Raw genomic sequence first — 12,152 nt, 5'->3', positions numbered from 1 at the left:
ATCCTATCTGGCTGCTGAAGGAGCAGAGGAACAAATACAACCCTGAGAAATGTAGTTCATTCTGAACGATGACTCACAACCGCTATTTTCACAAACAGCCTGCTAATTAAACTTTCTTATGAACTCTGCTAACTAATTTTTCCAATGCATGGAGGAAAAATCATTCATTACCGACCGGAATCCAAAATCTAATATTAACGGCACAAGTAGGATCTGTGGCATTGTAATTTGATAAGCTTGAGCATTAATAACAGTTAGACCCTGATGTCTGAGGGAGTTAATAAGCTTTTGTTGAGATGCATGTAGATGACTGAACAAAACATCTGGAAGGCAGACTAGAAAGCAAGGCTAGCTTATCACGGGGAGTCACTATTTGATTTACCCTTATTAACCCCTGCTTACAGTGTTCTGTCTTCTGGATGACTACCGCGATATCCTGAACTGGTGTAGCACTGGACAACTGCCACCACGTTAGCCACTCATCTGCCGCTATAGCACAGAGTAAGGCGAAGGAGCCTGTGTTATTGTCCCCATTTTATGCGCACCAGTCTGGGTCCCAGAACTCTTTAATCCACTTAAAGCCCCACTGGTACTGCTAGAATGAGAAATTCATGGATCTTCCCATTTTATCATTTTGCCACTCGTGAAAGTGACCTGATTTTAAAAACAATCTCAGAAATCATCGTGATATTTTCAAATACTGAACCAAGGGATTTCATTTACAATCTTCCAGAACCACTAACACTGCTGTTCATGACTCCTGTAGCTATTTCTGAGGCTTGCTGCAATACATCCTACACAGGCACATGCATGACTCAGGATGAAAGAGCAGGAATGTGGGGAACCCTCTAGGAAGGTCTCTTGCCCCAAATGGCAGCAGCATATGGTCAGGCAGGCAGAGGTACACAGACAGCTTGGCCACTTGCTAGCTGTGAGACCTCAGGTCAGTCACTGTGAACTCCAGGAACCTTGATTTCCTTATCTGAAGTATGGGACCACTATCACCTCTAGAAGTTGTGGTCAGGATTAAATGAGATAATACGAACAAATGGCAATGCTTAATACACGTGAGTTCCCATTCCACTCCCCTGCTTTCTCCTGTGCTGTCTCCTACTTTGTACCCGGAATCACATAACTGAGGACTGAACCAGGAACAGACATTCACTTTCCCTTTCCTCTCTTTATCCATTTGTTGCCCAGGGGTAGAGGGCCCTTGGTGAGAAGGCGGAAGGAGTTATGAGATAGAAGGGGACCCTCCTCCCTCTTATAAGTTGCTTTAATTTAAAAGTGCTTTCACCTGTGTCACCTGGCTTGCATTCACAAGTACTGTCCAAAGAACATAGGGTCAAGGTTTATATTCTTACTGTATATTGAGAGAATGAAGGCCCAAGGGGATAAGACGACTTGTGCAAGGCTATACACACACCTATTAAGTGTGCATCTGAATGGGGCTGGGGGATGGTGCAGGATTTCACTAAAGTCGGTCTCACTTCTGGTTGGTTCACTGCACTGTGTCTAGTATTTCTGACAAGAAAGCATTTGGGGGGCGGTGTGTCAGGGATTCGAGGGCTCCGAGGTAATGCTCTACTTCTTTTGTATTTAAAGGTGATCTGTCTCTCCAGGAAGGCTCCACGGACTGGGGTGGGTATCCTGGGAAGAGAGAAGGTGGCCAAGCACTAGTTCCAGTTGGCAGAGTCAGGACCAGGAAGTGAGGAGACATTAAATTTTCCTGTTTGTTATCCAGCTCAGGGTCCTGGGCAGTGGGGGACCTGCCAGAACTCACTGCGGGAACCCTCACCAGGAAAATGGAGGCAAGGGACTGATGTTCCTATGTGCCCAGCCTCGGAGTTGCAGGGCAGGGGAAGACTGAAGAGACTCAGAGCCAGGAACACCTCAGTTCAGGGCAGCAAGCAAGGAAGCCCCTTCCAAACACCTGTTTTGGCTCACTGTTTACACCACATGTTAATGAAACAGGGGCTCCACTCAGCCAGTTTCTCTGGGTCACTGCTGCCCTGGCCCTGGCAAACAAGTCGATCAGTCCAGCATGGGTTCAAACACGAAAAATGAAAGAAGGAGAATACTACGGAGGTGATTTTGGGCTTCACATCCCATCCCGTGCTGTAGCTGGCAACAGTCTCCACAGTCCATGAGTGTGGGGGAAGTGGGGGTGGGGCCGGGGTCCTGGTTACCACTTGAAACTGGGACCAAGGTTATCACCATATCTCTTTCCTCAACCAGGCTAGGTCATCTGTTACTTCTCAGAAAAGTCACAGACCTAGCCACATTGAATTTAGACATTTTCTGTTAATCTCCTTTTATCATTCTATACTTGTTTCCTAGCTCTATCTTGCTTTGTAAAAAAAATGAAATCTGTGGGTAATTTTAACTCTTTTCCATATTATTTTGTAAGCCAATTCAAATAATTTTTGGATCAAATGGCATTAAACAAATAAGAAGGCAGAAAGAGAGGACAGAAAAAAAGCAAAGAAAAGAAAAAGAAGAGGAAGAAGGAGCGAGGAAAATAAGAAGCCAAGTCCTCTCGACTCAAGTCCTCTCTGGGCTGCATTGGCAACATCTTTAAGATGAGTACAGACGTGGCTCACACTGGCTGTCTCAACAGGATCAGAGGAAGTACTACAGACAAAAGCTTTTGAAAACAAACATGAAGGGAACATATTGGGGATTATTAAGTATACATTTTATGCTCATTCCACCAGTAAAATGACTTAATTTGACTCAAGATGTTTGTGATGAGAAACTTCATTAGTGGCCATAAGAATTAGAGTAGTTACCCTAACTAGCTGTATCCACTTAATGTTGATGGGACCTTGTATCTCACCAGACATTCAACTACATATTAAGGACTGAGGAGAAAACCAAACTTATAAGTCAGCAAGAAACTGAAGTAGGTAGAGACCTATTCTCACTGAGAGAACACGTACCTGACCTCAGTGAGATAAACAATGATCCTCAAATCACAGATGCCATGGGAAGCCTGAAAATCGTCCCCTTCCTCCTGTGTTAGGTCAGGTTATTTATTAGCAAAGGTACTTATTCTGTGTTAGGTCAGGTTATCTGGAGTCCAAACAACTTGCATTCAAATCTCAGCCCCACGGCTTATTAGCTGTGACCTTAGATAAATACTTGCCCTCTCTGAGTTTCAGTTATTTCAACACAAAGAGGGCACCAACACTATCCACAGAGTAGTCCTGATGGTTCTAGTCACTGTCCCTTGAAGATGTCTCTGAAGCTTGGCTTAGCTACTTCTTCTACATGGACCTGTCTCCTACAATCTACTTTCTACCAAATTCAAGGCTCACTCTTCTTTGATGCTTGTTCTGAGGACCTCAGCCCACTGCCATCTTTTCCTCCTTTGAGTGCCTATGGCTGCCATCTCCTTCATTCAGCAGAGGTGGAGTGGTGAGGTAACAGAAAGACTGCAGCCTTCGCAGTCAGACCAATTCTAACTGATTTCAGTTGTGGCCTCCTTACCTGGAAAATGGGGATAATGCCACTGATGATGCATAACTAATATAAAGCTTCAATTAATAACATATGTACTATGCCTAGCACTATAGCTGACACATAATAGGCATTCCATCAAACCTTCAATTTCACTGTATTGTTACAGTGCTTTTGTGCTGTCTTTCCAATGAAATTAACAGCCAGGGTCAAGAAGAGAAAGTTTGGGTCATGGTGAAAAGCAAAGCAAAGCAAAAGAAAACAAAAAACAAAGCCACCCAGGAAACAGCAAAGGTGGGCGTGTAAATGATACGCATTCCAAGCGGGCCCCCTGCCCCTTCCAGCCCTGTAGACTGCTGTTGAGCCCCAGAATTTCTCCTGGCTTCCCTGACTCATTGACTTTTCTAGGAGCAACACGTGGGCACAAATTATGTCTTACCCTCTTTGGCTTCCTCACAGACCTGGTACAGAATTTCAGAGAAGAGAAGGAAAGGGAATAACTTTTATTTGGTCTGAGAAGGGCAGGCACAAAATAAACACTGTTGGCTGATTGAAAATGTTCTATAAATGTAAAAGCCTTCTACAAATATATGGTCTCTATCTCAGTTTTATCTTATCTCCAAAGTAGAAACATCTCCTTCCATCAAAACTCAATTTGGGGACTGTAGAAAAAAATGAAAAGGCAACTCAAAGATCTTTAGCTCTTATAAGGAATAAAGACACACAGCGTTCACCAGCTAAGAGCGGTAAGATAGACGTAGAATGGAGGGTGGGACGTAGATTGAAAACAGAAATCACCACTACCGCGTCTCACAGAAGGCAAGAAAAAATGAATTTCCCATTAACGCATTTCAGAAAGCACTTTCCTCCTCCCCTGAAACTGATGAATTACATTTTTAGATAATGTGTGGGAATTTCAGTTTGACATTACCTCCCTGCTTAGTTCCTAGTCTCAATCAACCAGGTCATTGTACAGAGAGGGAGGGAGTGAGCAAGTGACTGTGTGGGGGTGTGTGTACGTGCTGGGGGAAGGAAGGGAGGCTCAGTGAACAGGGAATTGGTCTTACGAACCAAACAGTCAGCTAAAGTACAGAAATAGAAAATCCTTAAAATATCCAGGCCTGATTCACATCCTAGGTAAAAATCCTTTGAGACATCTCTCCTGGGATGTGAGAATACTTTCCTCAGGTTATCTGAGTTGGGGAGCAGGGTAGAATTGTCTGATTTGGAAGGGAGGATGAAGGGGAATATAGCCAGGGGGCAAAAACACCCCCAAACCAACCAAATCTGGTCTGTAATCCTGACTACTGCCATCCTGGGGGGAAAATTGTGTCAATAGAAGCAGAATGTATTTGCACAAACTAAACCGCACAGCCTCACTCATTTGCCAACCTGTCCTAATTAGAAAGGATGGGAGGTCTATGATTGCCCTTGATGGGTATGTGAGAGGCACACTGATCATGGTTTACTGTTCGCACTTAACGTTATGACATTCTCCAAATTCTTAATAAGGCAGACTTCTGCTGACCCATTTGGTAACCCCATTAGGCTAACAAATCCTTTCCATACCTAAAAATTTTCCATTCACCCCCAATAATACATCTCTCCAAGTCAACAAATCAAACTTATTCTCCTCTTCTTCGTGAAGTACACATAAGATGACTGCAGAGAGGTGATAAATAAAATGACAGGTGCAAATCTATACTGTTTTCCTCTGAATTCAGGAGACGCATTGTGCTGTACCAAGCATATTTGTAAAATCAACAGCAAAATTGTACTGATAAATGCTACTATATCCTTCATCCTTCCTATGACTAACAAATATCTGTTTGATGTAGGAAAATTTATCTAGCTCATCAATATCTTGGGATTTTCTTGGCTATGGAGAACTGAGGCTGGGTTTTAACCATGTGTAAATTGAAGGCAGCATCCATTTCAGTTTGGTGCTTGCAAATAAAAGATGGTGAGTATAGTAAGGGTATTTTGTGAAGAGAGAAAATCTGAAGTTAAGAACCACTCTCCCAAATCTATTCTTCCTTGTTCAGGTAAGCAGTGACCTCTTTAAATAAATTAAGAAAAACCCACTGGTATTTATTAGTTTTTAAATGCACAGTATGCTCTTTTCCAAAACAAAAGATTTTGAACCCTAATTATGTTTTCCTTGGAAGAAAAGTTTTTGTTCCCTAAGTAATATAGGCTGAGTTAGTTTAAAAAGGGGAGATGTAAGTTTAGTATTTTCAGAAAAACTACTAATGTTAAGCTATAAAGTGGACAACTCACCATTAGTCAGAAAGCCCTGGGTTCAAGTGACAGCTTCCCTATCTGGAAGCTAAGTCATCTTGTGCAAATTACTCAATTGTTCCTAAGTTAAAGTTTCTTCATCTGTAAAATAACTATCTTGAGGGTTACATGAAACTCCATCTACTGATGTCAGCTTAATGCTTTGCACGTAGTGAGTGCTCAATAAACAGTGGCTATTATGGTGAATTTGAAGAAATCCCAAATTACTATTTATTTATTTTTTTAAGTAATCTTTGAATTACAGTTGACATATATTATATTCATTTCAGGTACATAGAAATTCAGTATTTTATACATTATGAAATGATCACCACAATAATGTGTGGAATGTTACCACCAGAGTAACATGTGGAATGTATGATGAAGTTACCACCTTCGTCATACAAAGTTATTATAATATTATTGATGATATTCCCTATGCTGTACGTTACACCCTCGTGACTTATTTATTTTATAACTGGAAGTTTGTACTTCTAAATCCCTTTCACCCATCCCCCACCCCCACACATTCTTCCCCTCTGGCAACCACAAGTTTGTTCTCTGTATCTATGAGTCTTTTTCTGTTTTATTTATTTGTTCTGTTTTTTAGATTCCACATGTAACTGAAATCTTGCAGTATTTGCATTTCTCTGTCTGACTTATTTCACTTAGCATTATACCCTCTAGGTCCATCCATGTTGTCACAAATGGTAATACTTCATTCTTCTTATGGCTGAATACTGTGTGTGTATACCTACATATGATATCTTTTATCATATATACATATATACACACACAATACATATATATGTATATATGTGTATGTATTTTTTATCTTTCAGTGGACACTCAGATTCTTTCCATTTTTTGGCTATTGTGAATAATGCTGCAGTGAACATAGGGGTACACATATCTTTTTGAATTAGTGTTTTTATTTTCTTTGGATATATACCCAGAAGGGAAAGGCCATAATGCAATGCCATTTTTAATATATTAGGGACCCTCTATACTGCTTTCCACTGTGTCTGCGCCAGTCTGCATTCCCACCCACAGTGCACAGGGATTCCCTTTTCTCCACGTCATCACCACCACTCATTTCTGTTGTCTTTTTGACAGTAGCCATTCTGACAGGTGTGAGGTGGTATCTCATTGTGGTTTTGACTTGTGTTTCCCTGGTGATTAGTGATGATGAACATCTTTTTATGTGTCTATTTGCCATCTGTATGTCTTTGGAAAAATGTCTATTTAGGGTCCTAGGTCCATTTTTTAAAATCATTTTAAAATATTGAGTTTTATGAGTTCTTTATATATTTTAGATATCAATTCCTTATAGGATATGCTGTTTGCCCCAATTTACTTATTTAAATGAGCTACTCTTTTTAAAGCATTTAATACAGTGCCCAGAACACACATAGGGTATACAGAAACATACAAAAGCTGCTGCTATCATTTTATTCGTCTTTGCTGTGTGCTGTAAGAAATTATGCCAATAAACTCACCTTAGGGCTGAATGTACACTTCAGGAGTAAATTCAAAGCACTTAGGTGTTTTAGGATTTTTCAAAGCCTTTTATCATTTATAAAGCTATCTCAGATGCAAAAATCAAATTCCCATAGTGTCCCTATAGGTTCAGTTCCTTAAAAGTGTAGGAGGTCAACATAACATAACCCACAGCCCTCTCTCACCTCTCCCTCTCCGACCACAGAGACTGTGTTCCATGTGATGCCTCTTGGCCACAGTGCTGGAACGCACTGCTGCCCCTGCCCCCACTGTGCTCATCCACACCCCACATCTCATCTGTGGAGAGGGACACAGTTCACAAAGCCCCGAAGGAACGGAAGTCACCCGATGTCACCAAATCAAAACCGAACTAGTTCTTTAATCAGAGATGTGATTCCAGGTACAAAGGCAGTGACAAAGTATTCACCCTGTTGTCCACAGTAGTGAAGGTCTTTTTTGCCTTGTTCTGCTTTTCCACTGAATGATGGCGTTAATTATGTTAAAGACGTGTTATAAAGGAACAAATGAAGAGACGGATTAGAGGTGGGGTTTGGGAAATGTTACCTTTGTTGGTTGGGCTGCAACTTCTAATCAACCTCATTTTTTGGCATGCCAAAAAATTAAGCAACTTTATGTGCCAAGGCTGCTTCACATTAGTCTGCTGTTTCCAAAGGGGGACATACTGACTCTACTTCCTTCGTCCAGATCACAGGAGAACAGAAAGCTTCTGTACTTAGACTGGAACTTTAGCTGTATGCCTTTGCTTTTCTTCCCTCTACCTAAATATGAACCTCATGTTTCAAACCTTCCACGATAGCTCCAGTCCCTTCTTAACCAACCACAGCCCTGATAGTCTGTTTTGTCAACCAGTCACTCCATTCATTTTTATAATTAATAATGTTCAGTTTCAACACCCTTTCCTCAACACCCCCTTCAAAGCTTTCACTTGCCTGAAATGGGTAGAAAACTACTTACGATCTACGCTTCATGGGTACACAAAGACTGATAGTCAGTAAAAAAAGAATTCTCTTTTTACCACTGTGATGCAAATAATCACACACTCTACATGTGCAGATAAAAACTGCTTGTTATTGTACACTAATTTATTTCTGGTTTTCTGCTACTTTTTTGTCCTTTCTCTACTCATTTTGGAGCAAGGTGATAACAAGATAGACAATTATCAAAATGCAATTCAGCATTCCACCTTTGCTGGCTTTAAGATGTACCCTGAGCTGCCTAACTCTTGCGCGGCCTGAGTCGAATTTCCTTCCCTAAAACACTGATCAACTAGGAACTTGGGTTTGGTGATGCAGTACAAAGCTTGAAAAAACAGAAGACAACCAAATAAAAATAAGAAACGAATTCAATTCTCTGTAGCCCATGGGAATAGCATAGTTTCTGCTGGGGGTCTGGTACTCTTTGCCTGAGTTTCTAGGTTGGGCAGACCCTTGCTGTCCACTTCCCTTTTTCTGCAGCAGCAGAGGCTGCAGGTGGACGAAGGAGAAAAATAAAGGGCATGGCTTCTGGGCCATCACACGTCCACAGCTGTAAACAACAGCACCTTGAAACACACGCTTTCCCTCCCTGCTATCTAGATTACCTTGATGTGTCCTTTCATAACTGGAAACAGAAACTCTAATATCTCTGAGTATGCAAGTAACAGAGATGTCACAAGCACTTGTAAGGGAATCTTAAACCTGGCACTTTCAGTAAATTTGGCTTTACTCTGAAGGCTGACTTGCATCCTCAGAGGCAGATAAATATTGTTATACACAAGAGTCTTGTTTAGCTATAGTGCATACTAGGAAGACTCTCCAAAGGATGGTCAGCAGACACTACTCCGAGGAACACAATGTTTCACTGGGTTATGGGTGAGGGTTGGGCCAGGATCGTCATTTAACACAGGCAAGGGTACCCTGCTCGTGCTTCTGGATAAGAGCATGCTTTGGAAACTGGGGGTGACTCCCAGCTCCACCATCTGCTAATAACTGTGACACCTTGTTAAGTTACTTAACCTTGCTAAGCTTCAGTGTCCTCATCTAAAAAAATGGAGGCTGTTCTCAGCATTAAATGAAATAAGGTATGTCCAGTGCTTAGCAAGTACCCGGCACAGAGTAAGTACTTGATGAATGATCGCAATTACGTCTTCAGTACCACAACACTTCAGTCCGTGCCCAGATTTCCCCTCTGTGTTCTCAACTGCAGAACACATTCACAGCCCACAGACAGGAGTGGATCCAGCCTGCTGGCAATGCCATCAACAAAGATTCTCTGTCTCTCTCTCCCTCTCCCCGCCCCTTAGTATGTCTGTCTTTATGTCTGTGTCTATCTATCATCTTATATAACATTCTAAGGGAATCTACTACATTCTCTTAGAGAGTGGAAAATCTTAATCTTTAATTCTTATCTCTTTGCCACTTCCCATCCCCCAATCCTCCCACTGGATATTTAGAACTCCTTATAAACTTCACAGGATTGAGATGCATTGAGATCTGTAGGAGGTGTTAAAGGAAAAGGGGGGACTGGGATGCTAAAAATCAGGGCAACAAAAATACCTATGATGTCATTTACCCTGACTTCTGAACCACCAGCAGCAGCCTTTCAATTCCCCTGGTGTGACAGCTCACCTCTCCCAGCCGGCGCTGTCACTCACCCCCAAATGCAGGCCTCGGAGGGTCTTCCCTTACAGGGATTCCCACTCCTGCCCCACCTCCCCACAGTCCCATCTCTCTTCCTCCTCTGACTTTCAGTGTAGCCAATTAAACCTGAACAACGGGTGGATGGAGGAAGTATGCTGCATCTATGGAATGGTACAGCAGGGACCAATTTCACTGTTAATTTAAAATGCTAGAATTAATTAGGTAGTGTAAATGAAGAATTTAATAAGCGCTCTTTACAACCACAAGTTCTACTTTTATTAAACACTGCTACCAAATGAGGGCAAATATCTCCGGTCTCTCTATATTTCCTTGCCTCATTCCCATAAGTTCTCTGCAAATAAAATTCTTTCTTTTTTTTGGCCTGAATTAAAAAAATGCACAATTATAAATTTATGCCTGAATTATATTTCTGCTTTCAACCCATAAGATTCTTCTTTAAGCTCAGATGCTATTGTACGTCTCTGCTTGTGCTGGAGAGGGTGCTAAACAAACCAAAGTTGACAATTTTGGTTTTGTATACCAAATTAAAGGCTGTCTTAGAAGCTGTCACTCCTATTCAAATCCACTCGGTGAACTACCAAATTAGCATTCTTTCAGTAAAGGAATCTGCTTGTTTAAACATGTGTCTTTAGAAAACAAGGAACAACACCATGAATCAGTACTTCTCAAAAATCTCACTATGGTTCTAAGGGAACTCTTTTGAAAAGGTGATTAATAATACTCACTAATATAGTTGGCAGAGTTTCTACTTAGAAGGTAAGGCTACACCAAAAATACATTTTCTATACAGGAGTGGGAGGAAGAATCATATGCTTAACTGGTTTTAATTTGGTTTGAATTATCATCCTATTATATAAAGATTATTCCAGAATCTAAACATTGGCTCTCTGAGAGCACAGGCAATTCTGTTAAAGAATGGATGATCCAGTGCTCTGGGATAAGATCATCAAAGCCCTGGCCCTTTTCGGAGACCTTGATAAAATTTCTCTGCTCTACCACTCTCCTTGAAACATACCGACTGTGTCTATAATGAGAGCATCTCCCCTCCCTAAGAGACTGCTATGCAATAGGCATTGTGCTAAGCAGTATATAACCAGCCTCTCATTTAATCCTCACAATAAGCCCTTTGAGATAACTATTATTTTCCAATTTTACCGATGAGAAAATTATATTTGGAGGGTTATGTGACACATTTTCAAGTTATTTCAGTTTAATGGTTTTGCAAAGTACTGAATTTATATGGGGGATAGATTTACAAGTGAATTAGAATAATTGAAAAATATATGTATGTATCTATATGCATATACATTGGAGTCTCTGATTTAAAATCAAGATGATGTATTTTCCTAGTTTAATTATAGAGCTTCCTTTTTATTATATAGGCTAGTTGCTTATCACTCATATTCTCCAAAGAAAGGGAAATAGAAGTCAGCTCTCAAAAATAACAAATACTAAAGGTGGATATGCATGAATTTAGGAGTGGAGCACGGGGAGCAGCTTCTTCACGGCTGTCATGATGTAACCCAACATATTTCTAAGAAAATGTTCTCCCTTCCAAAAAGAACGCAGGGACACTCTCCCTACCCCAGAGAATTACAGCATTATTAGGTCCTCCACGAATGCTTGTGGATGGGAAAAAATCAGAACCTAAAATTCTCAAATATTGAAGTTGTAGGACATTGTCTCACTTTTAAGTAAAAAGTCTCTGACTTCTAAGAGTATCTTCAAAACAAATAAACAAAATAACTCAAACGCAGATCTTCACTGAGCATCTCTCTCTTACTTCAGAGTAGTTTCACTCCAGAATAATCTGCTATTTTAGGGCCTATGTCTCCCCAGGGACCATGGGCAGTGGTGACCTCTTTCCACAAGCCCACCCCTTTAAAACACTGTCACACACAGAAGAATTTGGACACACACAGACCAAATGTCTGAGCGGAGAGGAATATGTAGATAAACAGGAGGAGCATGGAGTAGAGGGAGGGCAGAGGGCAGAACTGAGAACTAAAGAACAAAGGAAAGGGGTGACTGTTTAAGAATAAAAGGGATAAAAACCAAAGGATTATTTCACAGAAAGCAAAGCTGAGGAAGCTCCAAATTCTTCATTTTTGTTCTAGTCCTGAAACCCTCAGTATGGTTTTCTGTAGTGCACACACATATAAATTTATGAGCATGTGTCCATGCCATCCGTGAATGCAGGATCCACAGGGCAGACACTCAGATGCATCACTGTGCATGTGCATTTCTGCT

At 41.1% G+C, this 12,152-nt stretch overlaps 1 protein-coding gene across 3 annotated transcripts in view; it reads right to left on the bottom strand.

Moving 5' to 3' along the window:
• ELAVL4 (ELAV like RNA binding protein 4) overlaps window positions 1-12,152 on the bottom strand; it is a 140,586-nt gene that overhangs the window by 36,926 nt on the left and 91,508 nt on the right. The window lies entirely within an intron of this gene.

This window comes from Artibeus jamaicensis, unplaced genomic scaffold (assembly GCF_021234435.1).
Source record: "Artibeus jamaicensis isolate MK-2021 breed Jamaican fruit bat unplaced genomic scaffold, CSHL_Jam_final scaffold_1019, whole genome shotgun sequence".
Classification (NCBI taxonomy): domain Eukaryota; kingdom Metazoa; phylum Chordata; class Mammalia; order Chiroptera; family Phyllostomidae; genus Artibeus; species Artibeus jamaicensis.
Note: the sequence above shows the minus strand (reverse complement) of the source record. Positions and strands in the feature narration are given on the sequence as shown.